Here is a 14556-nt window from a genome sequence, read left to right on the forward strand (position 1 = left end):
TCTTGTGTAAAAATGTAACACTTAGGGCCTCGGTTTTCCTCTTTGTAAAACAAAGGGTTTGGACTAAAAGATCTCTAAGTTTCCTTCCAGCTTTAAAGTTCTTTTAAAAATTGTAGTAGGCTGGGCACAGTGGCTTGCACCTGTAATCACAGCAATCTGGGAGGCCGAGGCGGGCAGATCACTTGAGGTCAGGAGTTCGAGACCAGCCTGGCCAACATCGTAAAACCCCGTCTCTACTAAAAACACAAAAATTATCTGGGCGTGGTGACGCGCACCTGTAATCCCAGCTACTCAGGAGACTGAAGCAGGAGAATCGCTTGAACCTGGGAGGCGGAGGTTGCAACCTCGTGATCCGCCCGCCTCGGCCTCCCAAAGTGCTGGGATGACAGTCATGAGCCACCGCACCCAGCCTTGTGTGTGTGTTTTATAACAGCCATCCTAATGGGTATAAGGCAATATCTCATTAAGATTTTGATTTGCATTTTCCTAATGACTAGTGCTGTTGAGCATCTTTTCATAGGTTTGTTAGTTATTTGTGTATCTGTTTTAAAGAATTGTCTCCTTAAGCCCTTTGCCCATTTTTTTCATAATTGAGATTTTATTGGTTGAGGATCAGTACAGACATTTCAATTTGTACACAATTCTTAACATAGGTAACGAAATTCTAAAAAGCCATGTATTGTAATTATTTTTTAAAGTTATTCCAGTGACTTTCCAGCTTAAAATTTGAAGCAAATTTTCCTTAAGAGGCTATCAAGTACCAGTATCTTCACATGTTGGTCAGCTGTTACATGTGGCCCACCAGTTCACAACTGAATAGCATGTACACTACATATTCAAATCTGTAATCTTTCACAGCACAGGAACGAAGTTATTAGGAAAACGGGACTAACAACCAAAGATGTTACAGAGTGCACACGATTCCGACAGGGAGCGAGCGCCATGATCGAGGGGTGGTTTGCTTTAGGAAACAATTCTACTAAAACACATGAGAATAGAAAAGTAAAATAAAATGTTCAAGACATTAAATGCAGGACTGACTCCATATTGCCATTTAATATGCTTTGTATTATAGGATATAAAAACTAACTCCCCATCTATGGAATGTTAAGCTGACACCAGAGACAGTCAAAGCCTCCCATAATTCAACATCCCACACTAGTTTCTGGTTGTACCAAAAAATAACCAGCAAATGATTTCACCTCTTAAAAAAAAAAGCATTTACACCTAAAAAATGGGATGAGGTGGGATTCCCTCCTTCGTAAAAATGTTTCTAGAGCTACTAGAACACTTGCATTTACAAAATAGTTGATAAAAATATTCCTCTGGATTGTACAAGAAGGGACACGGGGACCACTGGTGAGACGTGGTACATGGTATTAATCAGACGTGGCTTCTTTCTCTCCTGCTTCGTCAGAGGCTGGACTCTCCTCGGTTTTCATTTCCCCGTTTTCTGCAGGTAAATCTTCTTCAGTTTCTTGGTTAGCCACTTCGGCCTGTTTCCCTTTGCTCCCCTTTTCCCTTTTGTTTGCACTTTTTTGTCTGAAGATTTATCCTTCGCTGCTGCCTTTTTCGGCTTCGCTTCCACTTTTGCGGGAGGTTTAGCTGACAACAGCACCCATCTCCTCTCAGGCTCTTCCTTGGCGGCCCCTTCGGCGGAGCTGACCTGCGGGGAGAAGGAGACGGGGAATGGAGGTGGGCCCCAGTCCCAGGACCCGTGCGCCCGCCCGGCCCCGAGAACAATCCCTTTGCCCATTTTTACGTGAGGTTGTTTGTTTTTGTTGTTGTTGTTGTTGAGTTATAAAGTTCTTGATATATAATCTGGATATTAACTCCTTATCAGATGTGTGATTCACAATGTTCTCTCCTGCCTAGTGGTTTGTCTTAGCCCTCTGTTGATTGCATCCTTTAATGCGCATAAACTCCTTTAAGCCTATGAAATTTGGGGTTGCAACTCTTTCTCCCATAGCTACAGGCTGAGGACCTTAACCTCTCTGTCCTACATGAGTGGTGTTCCTGCCCTCCTATCTCTTCGATGGTACGTATTTCAGAATAGAACTCTAAGTTCTTACTGCTGGAATCGGCTTTGGAATTCTTGTCCAACCTCATTTTACTCATGGACAAACAAGGCCCTTTGTGAGCAACAGCTGGATCTAAAGTGTGAGCTTCTCTCTCCATCCAGCGCCCTCTGCACTGTGATGCAGCTTGACGAGGCATCTGGTCGTTTTAATGAGCTCCTCAGGAATCAGAAGCAATTACAGGAAAAGACAACCAGGCTATTAAGAGGGAATTTCATCCTATTGAAACTCTGCTATGGGGAAACGTGTGTGTTTGTTATAGGTAATCTAGTTACATTTTCAAAACCCTTTTTACTTTCTAAAAGCAACTACATATATTCTAGGACTGTGAGTGCTGGTTTCTGGTAAATGGGGAGTTGCTTAGAAACCAGGAATGAGGGATGGAGACCAGAGGTCTCCTGTGGATGAAGTATAAACAGTAATTCTTCTTTTTTTTTTGAGACAGAGTCTCGTTGTGTTGCCCAGGCTGGAGTGCAGTGGCACGATCTTGGCTCACTGCAAGCTCCACCTCCCGGGTTCACGCTAGTCTGCCTCAGCCTCCCGAGTAGCTGGGACAACCGGCGCTGCCACCATCCCCGGCTACTTTTTTTTTTTTTTTTTGTATTTTTAGTAGACAGGGTTTCACCATGTTAGCCAGGATGGTCTCAATCTCCTGACCTTGTGATCCATCCCCCTCAGCCTCCCAAGGTGCTGGGATTACAGGCATGAGCCACCGCACCTGGCCATATAAACAGTAGCTCTTCTAAGGAATCGGTACTAACCTTGGAAAGAAGATGAACATAATTTTTCTCTGCGCAACCTCTACCCCTCTTCTGATGAAAGCACCTGCTTTTCTTGAGGGCCTGCTCCTCCATAAACCTGAGCCCATGTCGTTTGGGTGGAGCTTCAGGAATCGGCATATGAGTCAGTCCAGAAAAATCCGCACATCTCATCGGCCAGCCACAGCGACTAATTGCAGAAGAGGCGTTTGACCCCAGGTCACGCCAAGGGGATTCCGTCCCGGGACTTTTGCTGCACTGTTTTGAAAGAGGCCCTCTTTCCCCTGGTATTGCTAAACTGGCAGGACGTGGGCCTGAAACTGCCAGAACGTACCTTGATCCCAGCCGGGTAGAGTCAGGGGGGAGCAGGGCTGAGAGCTGGAGACACAGATTCCTGAAAGCATTGTTTGAGCGCACGGATCCAGTCTTGCCTTAAATCAGACTTTTTAGTAACATGAGCCGATCAGTTCCTCTGCTACGCCAATTTGAGTTTAACTTATCGTTAGTTAATAAGTATAATCATTTAAACACTAATGATTAAAATAGTCCTCATTAGTCCAGATTGTACTTTAAGTTGCTTGCATACATTATCTGGAGGAAAGTATAAAAATAATAGGCTATCAATAGTGAGACTAATATTAAGTTCTTTTAGGTAATGAAAAGTCAAACTGATGGGAAAAGTTCTGTGGGAAATTGTGTGAAGCTATGTTAACAGTAAGAAAAGTGACTAGGTTTTGCTGTAAGTAAATGGATGGTCACACTTTCGGGAAATAATAATTTAAATTCTATTTCTAGTATGACAAGTGGCAAGGCAAAGAATGAGTCATGAAGGGCTCTTTAAGAACATACAGTGCAAAGATGCTACTGTACCGTAACATGTTAGAAAAATATAGTAGAACTAAAACAGGTAACGTGATGGACGGTGAAAAGGTGTAAAAACAAACAAAAGGTGGCCAGATGCAGTGGTTCACGCCTGTAATCCCAGCACTTTGGGAGGTCGAGGTGGGCGGATGACTTGAGGTCAGGAGTTCGAGACCAGCCTGGCCAACATGGTGAAACCCCATCTCTACTTAAAAATAGAAAGAAAAAAAAATTAGCCGGCATGGTGGCAGGCGCCTATAATCCCAGCTACTTGGGAGGCTGAGGGAGGAGAATCACTTGATTCCAGGAGGCAGAGGTTGCAGTGAGCCAAGATCATGCCACTGCACTCCAGCCTGGGCAGCACAGCAAGGATCTGTCTCAACACAACACAAAACAAACAAAACCAACAGGTAACATTCATCCCACTGTTGCGTAGACTCACAATGGGCCGAATGTATTCCATCCGAGCTTCCAGATCCACGGTCCACCCCCTCCCACCCTGCTCTCCTCTCAGCAGACCTGCGTCCTTTGGCTTCTAGCTGGAGTCCCTAACAGGGATGCCCGTCAGGGAGGAGAGAGTGGTTGTGTGTGTTCCCCTGGTTTCCTCCTACAGGGGGTTCCTCAGGGAGCTGCTTCCCTAGATCACAGGTCACAGGGCTTCTCAAGGAGCCTCTCCCCGGCGTGTGTGGACTCTGCCTTTTGGGTTCAGAGGTCACAGGGCTTCCCAAGGAGCCCCTCCACGGCGCGTGTGGACTCTCGCCTTTTGGGTTCTGATCACCATTGCCTCCCCCAGACCTAGGGATAGTAACAGCCCTTTGGGGCAAGTCCTGGGTTCCCGCATTCCCATGACCACACTGTGTACTGGTCCCTTTATTAAACCCTCCTCGAACTGCCTAGCTTGCAGGTGCCAACTCTTTGCTATAATATGACGTCATATGTCATCATGCACATTCTTTTTTTTTTTTTTTTTGAGACGGAGTTTTGCTCTGTCCCCCGCTGGAGTGCAGTGGCGCGATCTCAGCCGCTCACTGCAACCTCTGCCTCCCGGGTTCAAGCGATTCTCCTGCCTCAGCCTCCTGAGTAGCTGGGATTACAGGTGCACACCACCACGCCCGGCTAATTTTTGTGTTTTTAGTAGAGATGGGGTTTTGCCATGTTGGCCAGGGTGATCTCGAACTCCTGACCTCAGGTGATCCACCCGCCTCGGCTTCCCAAAGTGCTGGGACCACAGGCATGAGCCACAACACCCAGCCGCACAATGCACATTCTATGTCCATATTTGGAAAATTACCTTTGATTGTGAGTGTTTAGCCTCAAGAAAACAGCAAGGCAGGCAAAGTCGAAAGGAGGGAAGTGAAGAGATCAAGAGATGGGAGTGTGCAGCCATTTCGGGACCGATCAAATGTGATGCCTGAGCTTACAATCTTCACATTAATAACTTACAGTTTGATTATAGACTAGAATATTAGTATAGGGAGCACATCTTAAACCCGGAGATATGCTTTAAATAAATAAAATGGAGTATTACCTCATGCAGAAGTTTGTACACTCACGAAATTCATTACTCTAAGAGGCAGTACAATTTGAAAGTAAAAATCAATTCCAAATGGCTTAAATACACAAATGAAGGAATTTTAAGTCACCCAGGGAAACTTGAATTTTGAGGTTAATATCAAGATATGAGAGAGGTAAATGGACTAGAGCTGATCTGGAAATTCTTATGTTTAATAATAAAGGAAATTTTGAACATAAATAAAACTTACGTTAGCTTCTCATTTTCCGCCTTAGTTGGCACTTCTGAAAACATACACCTTATATAATACATTTACCTCTCTCCTTTGAATTCTGAACTACTATCTGCTGCCCTCTCAGGATGTTTTAACCTGGAGTCCATGGATTCTAGGGGGTTTGTGGATAGAATTGTATTTCAGCGTAGTCTATTTCTTCTCCTTGAGTATGTATTTCATTTTCTACATTTAAAAACATGATTCTGAGGAGTCCACAGGAGCTGCCAGAGCACCAGAGGGCTGTGTGGCAAGATGAAGTTTAAGATTCCCTTGTAGGCCGGGCGCGGTGCCTCACGCTTGTCATCCCAGCACGTTGGGAGGCCGAGGTGGGCAGATCACCTGAGGTCAGGGTTTGAGACCAGCCTGGCCAACATGGTGAAACCCTGTCTCTACTAAAAATACAAAAATTAGCCAGGTGCGGTGGTGCACACCTGTAGTCCCAGCTACTCAGGAGGCTGAGGCAGGAGAATCACTTGAACCTGGCAGGCGGAGGTTGCAGTGAGCCGAGATCACACCGCTGCACTCCAGCCTGGGTGAAAGAGTGAGACTCCGTCTCAAAAAAAACAAAGATTCCCTTGTAGACCAAACCAGCTGTCTGGGTTTCCCAGGGCACTGCCTTGCTTCACAATTCTTGTAAGGGTCCTGGTTAACAGGGCACTTCTCAGCCTTTGGAGAGACAGGGATCTCTCTCCACTTTGGTGTGGATGCAGAAGCACAGAGACTAGAGTTGAGGCAGAAATGAGTAAGAAGCTCTCCCCGCCCAGGGCCTGTTTGGGAAGGAGGAAGCTCAGCTGCCAGGATCATCTTCCAGGCCCAGAACAAGCAGCACCTCCCTTCCCTGACTGCTGCCAGCATGGACTCTCTCTGCAGTTCCACTCCCTGATCCCATCCTGCATGACTGGATGCACTTTCGGACCAAGCACTGGGACAAAACTAAATTTAAAAATTTAAATTAGGCCGGGTGCAGTGGCTCACGCCTGTCATCCCAACACTTTGGGAGGCCAAGGTGGGCAGATCACCTGAGGTTGGGAGTTTGAGACCAGCCTGGCCAACATGGAGAAACCCCGTCTCTACTAAAAATACAAAATTAGCTGGGTGTGGTGGCGCACATCTGTAATCCCAGCTACTCGGGAGGCTGAGGCAGGAGAATCACTTGAACCTGGGAGGCAGAGGTTGCAGTGAGCAGAGATGGCACCATTGCACTCTAGCCTGGGCAACAACAGCAAAAATCCATCTCAAAAAAAAAAAAAAATTATTAGTGGAGTGTGGTGGCACGTGCCTGTAATCCCAGCTACTCAGGAGGCTGAGGCAGGAGAATTGCTTGAACCCAAGAGGCAGAGGTTGCAGTGAGCCGAGATCGCACCACTGCACTCCAGCCTGACAAAGACATGTTCTTGAGAACAAAAGGTTTTTTTTTTTTTTTTTTTTTTTTTTTTGAGGCGGAGTCTCGCTCTGTCACCCAGGCTGGAGTGCAGTGGAGCGATCTCAGCTCACTGCAAGCTCCGCCTCCCGGGTTCACGCCATTCTCCTGCCTCAGCCTCCCAAGTAGCTGGGACTACTGGCGCCCGCTTGTATTGTTTAGTAGAGATGGGGTTTCACCGTGTTCACCAGGATGGTCTTGATCTCCTGACCTCGTGATCCGCCCGTCTCGGCCTCCCAAAGTGCTGCGATTACAGGCGTGAGCCACCGCACCCGGCCAAAAGGTTCTTTAATTCCCTACACAGGCCCCTAGTGACCACCGCCATCTCATTAATAAATGGCTTTCATTCTTGGGCTCAGTGAACAAAATGGCTTGTGGCGTGTGGAACTGAGTGTCTTTACGCTTTTGAAAATTGTACTAAATTCTTGTCTCCAGAGGTTTGGCCCTTAGTCAATGCCTGGAGGGAAATTTATTTGCAAAACTCCCCACTCTCTGGAAAATCATTTATTCTGGTCAGATTCCTGGAATTCATATCTAGATACTGGGGTGTCTCACAACGGGTGTCTGTCACAATTTTTTCTGCCACTTTGGGTTGAGTTTTCCTCCGGGCGTGTCAGTTCTAAGAATGCTCCTTCGACAGAGAAAACAGAAGCAACATACGCCGGGGAGTTTCTGCTTTCTCTTGTCACCCACCAGCATGACAACACTGACCGCAAACAGCGTATCCCCTTTTTTGCTTTGAATATGACTTTATGAAGTCCTTGTACAGGCCTCAGTTCACGTGAGGCTTTCACTTTCTCGGAAGCACACTGCCATTTGTTCCATCTTACGTTCCTCTGCGGGCAAAAGCACCCTCTGTTCAGCTCAGGCTCACCTTCTCCTACAGTCACATCGAAGAACATCTGCAACCTTGGGTTTCTTTAAGCCCCTTCCTTCTTTTTTGCTGAATTGAGATTTCACTGGCACAGTGAATGTTCTTAGGAAGTACTCAATTTTTGAGCATCTTTCCAACGTCTCAAGCCATGGTATGTTCTTTTAATTGGTAAAATCCAGGGACCATGTCTAACTGGGCCCCACCATTTCTCTCGCTATTATATACTGGAAGAAGACACAGTTGCTTTCTCCCAAGCTTCCTGTCACTTCCACTCTGCCAACCAATTCCTCCTTTTGGCCAAATTTAGTTCAGAGTGGCAGTTCCCCTTACTACTTCCTCTACTCGCTGGAAGATGAGATTGTCAGCATGCAATAATAATAGCTGACGCCTACTGAGTTCTTTCTGTGCCAGAGGCACCTTTACTATGAGGAAGCAGAGGCACGGAGATGCGAAGTATCTTGCTCAAGTTCACCCATCTGGCCGGGGTGTGGGCATTCGAGCCAGGGTCTGATGCCAGAGCCCAAGCTCTGTTTCTTGCTCTATGCACCTGAAATTGAAGACTCTGATTTCAGCTGGACAGATTTTCTTTATTATTATTACTATTACACTTTAAGTTCTAGGGCACATGTGAACAACGTGCAGGTTTGTTACACATGTATACATGTGCCATGTTGGCTGCTGCACCCATTAACTCGTCATTTACATTAGGTATATCTCCTAAGGCTATCCCTCCCCCAGCCCCCCACCCTACAACAGGCCCCGGTGTGTGATGTTCCCCACCCTGTGTCAAGTGTTCTCATTGTTCAATTCCCACCTATGAGTGAGAAGATGCAGTGTTTGGTTTTCTGTCCTTGCGATAGTTTGCTCAGAATGATGGTTTCCAGCTTCATCCATGTCCCGACAAAGGTCATGAACTCATCCTTTTTTTTATGGCTGCATAGTATTCCATGGTGTATATGTGCTACATTTTCTTAATGCAGTCTCTCATTGATGGACATTTGGGTTGGTTCCAAGTCTTTGCTATTGTGAATAGTGCCGCAATAAACATACGTGTGCATGTGTCTTTATAGCAGCATGATTTATAATCCTTTGGGTATATACCCAGTAATGGGATGGCGGGGTCAAATGGTATTTCTAGTTCTAGATCCTTGAGGAATCGCCACACTGTTTTCCACAATGGTTGAACTAGTTTACAGTCCCACCAACAGTGTAAAAGTGTTCCTATTTCTCCACATCCTCTCCAGCACCTGTTGTTTCCTGACTTTTTAATGATCGCCATTCTAACTGGTGTGAGATGGTATCTCATTGTGGTTTTGATTTGCATTTCTCTGATGGCCAGTGATGGTGAGCATTTTTTCAAGTCTATTGGGTGCATAAATGTCTTCTTTTGAGAAGTGTCTGTTCATATCCTTCACCTACTTTTTGATGGGGTTGATTTTTTCTTGTAAATTTGTTTAAGTTCTTTGTAGATTCTGGATATTAGCGCTTTGTCGGATGGATAGATTGCAAAAATTTTCTCCCATTTTGTAGGTTGCCTGTTCACCCTAATGGTAGTTTCTTTTGCTGTGCAGAAGTACTTTAGTTTAATTAGATCTCATTTCTCAATTTTGGCTTTTGTTGCCGTTGCTTTTGGTGTTTTAGACATGAAGTCCTTGCCCATGCCTATGTCCTGAATGGTATTGCCTCGGTTTTCTTCTAGGGATTTTCTGGTTTTAGGTTTGACATTTAAGTCTTTAATCCATCTTGAATTAATTTTTGTATAAGGTGTAAGGAAGGGATCCAGTTTCAGCTTTCTACATATGGCTAGCCAGTTTTCCCAGCTGGACAGACTTTCAGCAGGTCCAAGGATGTCAAGATCTCCCATCAGCATCTGCCCACCTTGGGGTTGCCTTTGTGATAGGGATGGGTCTGTGGTCTCTTTCCTGAGTCTGGTTGTGAGAGCTGGGTAGCTCTCGCTGGGGTAGCTCTCACTGGGGTAGCTCTCACTGGGGTAGCTCCCACTGGGTAGCTCTCACTGGGGTAGCTCTCACTGGGTAGCTCTCACTGGGGTAGCTCTCGCTGGGGTAGCTCTCACTGGGGTAGCTCTCGCTGGGGTAGCTCTCACTGGGTAGCTCTCACTGGGGTAGCTCTCAGCTGGGTAGCTCTCACTGGGGTAGCTCTCACTGGGGTAGCTCTCACTGCAGTGGACGGAGATATGCCTCTCTGGTGTCTCTTCTTGTCTTCCACCTTTAGCCTTCTATCCCTGTGACCCACGGCCCCACACCCCCTCCACTCCTCACAGGGCTTTCTTGGTTACTTCCAGGATGTCTTCATGTTCTCCGCGGACGATTCATGCAGACAGGTTTTTCTTAAACACCTTTTCTTCTTCCTGCCTGCGGACCATCTTACACTCATTGTAGACGTGGCTGGCAGAGGATAATGGCAGCCCCGCCTGTGGACCATCTTACACTCATTGTAGACGTGGCTGGCAGAGGATAACGATGGCCCCGCTGTGGACCATCTTACACTCATTCTAGACGTGGCTGGCAGAGGATAATGGTGGCCCCGCCTGTGGACCATCTTACACTCATTGTAGACGTGGCTGGCAGGAGGGTAATGGTGGCCCCGCCTCTGGGACCACTTGATTGGTGGTGGGTTCCCAAGTGGAACAGTTCTTCTTTGTGGATACCTCTCTAAATGGTTCTGCTCTTTTTCTCCCTAAATTTCAATAAGTTTTGGAAATGCCACATTTTCTGCGTTACTTAAGTAATCTCGTTTTAACTAAATGGCTCTCCAAGGCTGCTTCTCTTCCATAGTCATTGAGAATACATCTCACTTTGCCCCACTTAACAAAAACCCTGCAGTCACAATAAAAACAACAAACACGGAGTTCTTAATACGCGTCAGGTGCTGTGTCTAAGGGCTTACAGGATTGATCTGTTAAATTTTTCAAAATTCCATGAAGTAGGTACTCTTATTATCACCATTTTACAGATGTGGAAATGGAGGCACAGACAGGCCACACCACTACTGAATAGGACACTTTTGCTCATAGAACAAAGTCTATGTGAATCTGTTTCTTTTACAAACATTCTATTAATAATTTTCAGCCAGTCCATGTAATCAAGAGGGCCCTAGATTGAAAGAAGTATCATTTCATTGAAATTATTTCAAATTTAGGCCGGGCACGGTGGCTCACGCCTGTAATCCCAGCACTTTGGGAGGCTGAGACAGCAGATCATGAGGTCAGGAATTCAAGACCAGCCTGGCCAACATGGTGAAACCCCATCTCTACTAAAAATACAAAAATTAAGTCAGCGTGGTGGGGGGCACCTGTAATCCTAGCTACTCAGGAGGCTGAGGCAGGAGAATCGCTTGAACCCGGGAGGCAGAGGCTGCAGTGAGGCAAGCTCGCATCACTGCTCTCCAGCCTGGGTGACAGAGCGAGACTTCATCTCCAAAACAAAAAACAAAACAAAACAAAAAAACAAAGGAAAGAAAGATTTCAAATTTAGTATTATCAAATTCCACCTATAGGCCACTGTATACTTAGAATCTATTAGCTTCTGGTCCATAATTTGAATTATCATGTTTGTTATTATAATTATGTAGAATTGTAATTTCAGAACAGCTTAAATAGTAATTTGACCCAAACTGCAAATATTCTTCTCACATAACCAACTGTAAGTCAATTCTATCAGTTTCTTATTTTTAAGTTTGGTTTGAGTTTACTTCACCTATAAACATTTACTGTCTGTTAACCTTTCTGCTAATATTTTGAGCATGCTGCAAATATTTCAGTTTTTCTATCTTATTACGCAGTTTTGGCTAACATTTAACTCCTATTCTTTTACGCATTCCCAGACCTAACTTACCCTAAAGTATAGCCCACCAAGAAACATCATCTCAGAATATCAGACACTACTGCCTCTGTAAATAATCCCATTACTCCGTCTCTCAAGTGACTCAGTTCCCACTGGGGTAGTAGACTGTAATTTTTGACTTTTGCCAATTGAATTGCAGTTCTGGTTTCCCTGGGAGCCCGGTAGCTTTGCACACAGGTGCAGGTGATGCAGTGGGTTACTCTGGCAAGACTTGCTGTCATTGCCTTCCGCTAATTCCAGGAAAAAACGTATTTTACCTTTCCAAATCCTAGTACCTCTTTCCCCTGTCTCTCCTCCTTCCCTCCTCACCTTTCTCAGCTTGGAGGGGTTTCGTGTGCTTTTTTTTTTTCCTACTTGGAGAATGAGTCAGGGTTTTGTTTGTGTTTGTTTTGTTGTTTTTCTTTGTTTGTTTTTTGACAGTCTCGCTCTGTCACCAGGTTGGAGTACAGTGGCGCCATCTTGGCTCTCTGCAACCTCCACCTCCCGGGTTCAAGCAATTCTCCTGTGTCAGCCTCTCAAGTAGCTGGGACTACAGGCGCACACCACCATGCCCAGCTAATTTTTGTATTTTTAGTAGGGACAGGGTTTTACCATGTTGGCCAGGATGGTCTCCATCTCTTGACCTAGTGATCCGCCCGCCTCGGCCTCCCAAAGTGCTGGCATTACAGGAGTGAGCCACTGCGCCCGGCCCATGAGTCAGGGTTTTTAACTGCAAACAACAGAAACTGATTCTGATTCCACTTGAGTGGGAAAGGAATTTATTGGAAGGATAGTGGGTAAATGTCAGTGTGAAGGCTGGAGATGCAGGTGAGCAAATGGCAGCAGCAAGGGGAGGTGGGCAGCTGCACCCACAGCCGTGGTCATGCCAGGGGGTGGCCTGCTTGGAAAGCTGCATCACTGTGACTCCCTGGGACATCAGAGGCTGCAGCTGCCACCCCTGGAGTGAGGCAGCTTCCTCACATACTTGCTCCATGCCCATGTTTCTTAGCACACCTTCAGACAGTTGAGCCCAGATCATGCAACCAAATCCTAATTTTCGAGGCATAGGCCTCTGTTTCCAACCAAAACCATGCAAGAAAAGCCTCCCCTTAGCAGTAAAGAGGTTCAGATGCTGAGCACCCATCAAACACAACCCCTGCAAATATTGACTATTATAGATTCCAGCTCTAGGGACGTCCTTTTATCCCCAAGCAGAAGAAGAGTCATTTCTGCTCTCAAAGGGAGGAGTGCCCCTTCTCCGTAACAAGGAATACCAACTTCCTGCAGTTTTCTGATATTTAACAATATATATTTTTATATATTTAAATATATAATTTAATTTATATATTTATATATTTAATATATTTATATATTTAAATTATATAATTTTTAATTATATAATTATATTTAAATTATATAATTTTTAAATATTTATATTATTCTTAATATAATTATATTTAATACATTATACTAATATGATATATAATTTAATATAGTAGAATGTATTTTATATATTAACGATCTCCTTAGTAATCATCTCCAACGTGGGGTTAAGGATAATTGTGGCAATTCTGAAATTTGGTTTTGTTTTTGAGACAGGGTCTCGCTTTGTCACCCAGGCTGGAGTGCAGTGGCATAATCTTGGCTCACGGCAGCCTTGACCTCCTGGGTGCAAATGATCCTTTTGCCTCAGCCTCCCAAGTAGCTGGGACGACAGGCACGTGCCACCATGCCTGGCTAATTCTTTTGCATTTTGTATTTTTGTAGAGATGGGGTTTTACCATGTTGCCTAGGCTGGTCTCAAACTCTTGAGCTCAAGGGATCCACCCACCTCAGCCTCCCAGAGTACTGGAATTACAGGCATAGGCCACCGTGCCTGGCCCAGATTATTTTACTTTATTTTATTTTATTTTATTTGAGACAGAGTCTTGCTCTGTCGCCAGGCTGGAGTGCAGTGGTGCGATCTCGGCTCACTGCAACCTCCGCCTCCCAGGTTCACACCATTCTCCTGCTTCAGCCTTCCGAGTAGCTGGGAGTACAGGCGCGCACTACACCCAGCTAATTTTTGTATTTTCAGTAGAGAAAGGGTTTCACCATGTTGGCCAGAATGGTCCTGACCTCTTGACCTTGTGATCCACCCACCTCGGCCTCCTAAAGTGCTGGGATTACAGGTGTGAGCCACCATGCCTGGCCGATAATTGTATTTTAAATAAGAAAACTAAAGCTTCAAAATCCTTAAAATGTAATGCTTAAAAACATTTATACAGATATTAAAGGAATAGTTCCATAGCAGTGAAATATTTTTAATTTGAGAAGCCAAATACATATTCATGAATCACTCTACAGCTACAGAGAGAAACTGCAGTATTTCAAAATAGTATGGTCAAAATACTGTGTCATTCTGTTTAACCAGCTTTAAGATGTTGCTAGTTGCTCCAATACTCTATCTGATTTAGACTATAATAGGAAACCACATGTTTTACATAATGTATTTTCCAAATAACTGGAGAGTATCAGTTTAAGCACTAATCTTTTTTATTCTGATTTTCAAAAACTGTTAAACAAATCACACTTCCCGGGCATTATAGATGTGAGCTGCCGCACTTCCCTTTCTTGTGTACTGAGTCTATGTTAATCTATTCTTTTTTTCTGGCGCGATCTCGGCTCATCTGCAACCTCTGCCTCCCCGGTTCAAGTGATTCTCCCGTCTCAGCCTCCTGAGTAGCTGGGATTACAAGCATGTGCCACCACAACCAACTAATTTTGTATTTTTAGTTTCACCATGTTGGTCAGGCTGGTCTCGAGCTCCTGACCTCAGGCGATCTGCCTGCCTCAGCCTCCCAAAGTGCTGGGATTACAGGCGTGGGGGATCTGCCTGCCTCAGCCTCCCAAAGTGCTGGGATTACAGGCGTGGGGGATCTGCCTGCCTCAGCCTC

General features: G+C 45.2%; 1 pseudogene across 1 annotated transcript; it reads right to left on the reverse strand.

The window, feature by feature from the left end:
* Nucleotides 1-578: 578 nt before the first annotated feature.
* On the reverse strand, nt 579-3799 carry LOC106997199 (non-histone chromosomal protein HMG-14-like; annotated as a pseudogene). Its single transcript, XR_003726965.2, has 2 exons — nt 2840-3799; nt 579-1666 (listed from the first exon to the last, which is right to left on the reverse strand). The product of XR_003726965.2 is annotated as a non-histone chromosomal protein HMG-14-like (transcript).
* Between the last annotated feature and the right edge of the window lie 10757 nt (nt 3800-14556).

This window comes from Macaca mulatta, chromosome 2 (genome assembly GCF_049350105.2).
Source record: "Macaca mulatta isolate MMU2019108-1 chromosome 2, T2T-MMU8v2.0, whole genome shotgun sequence".
NCBI classification, from domain to species: Eukaryota; Metazoa; Chordata; class Mammalia; order Primates; family Cercopithecidae; genus Macaca; species Macaca mulatta.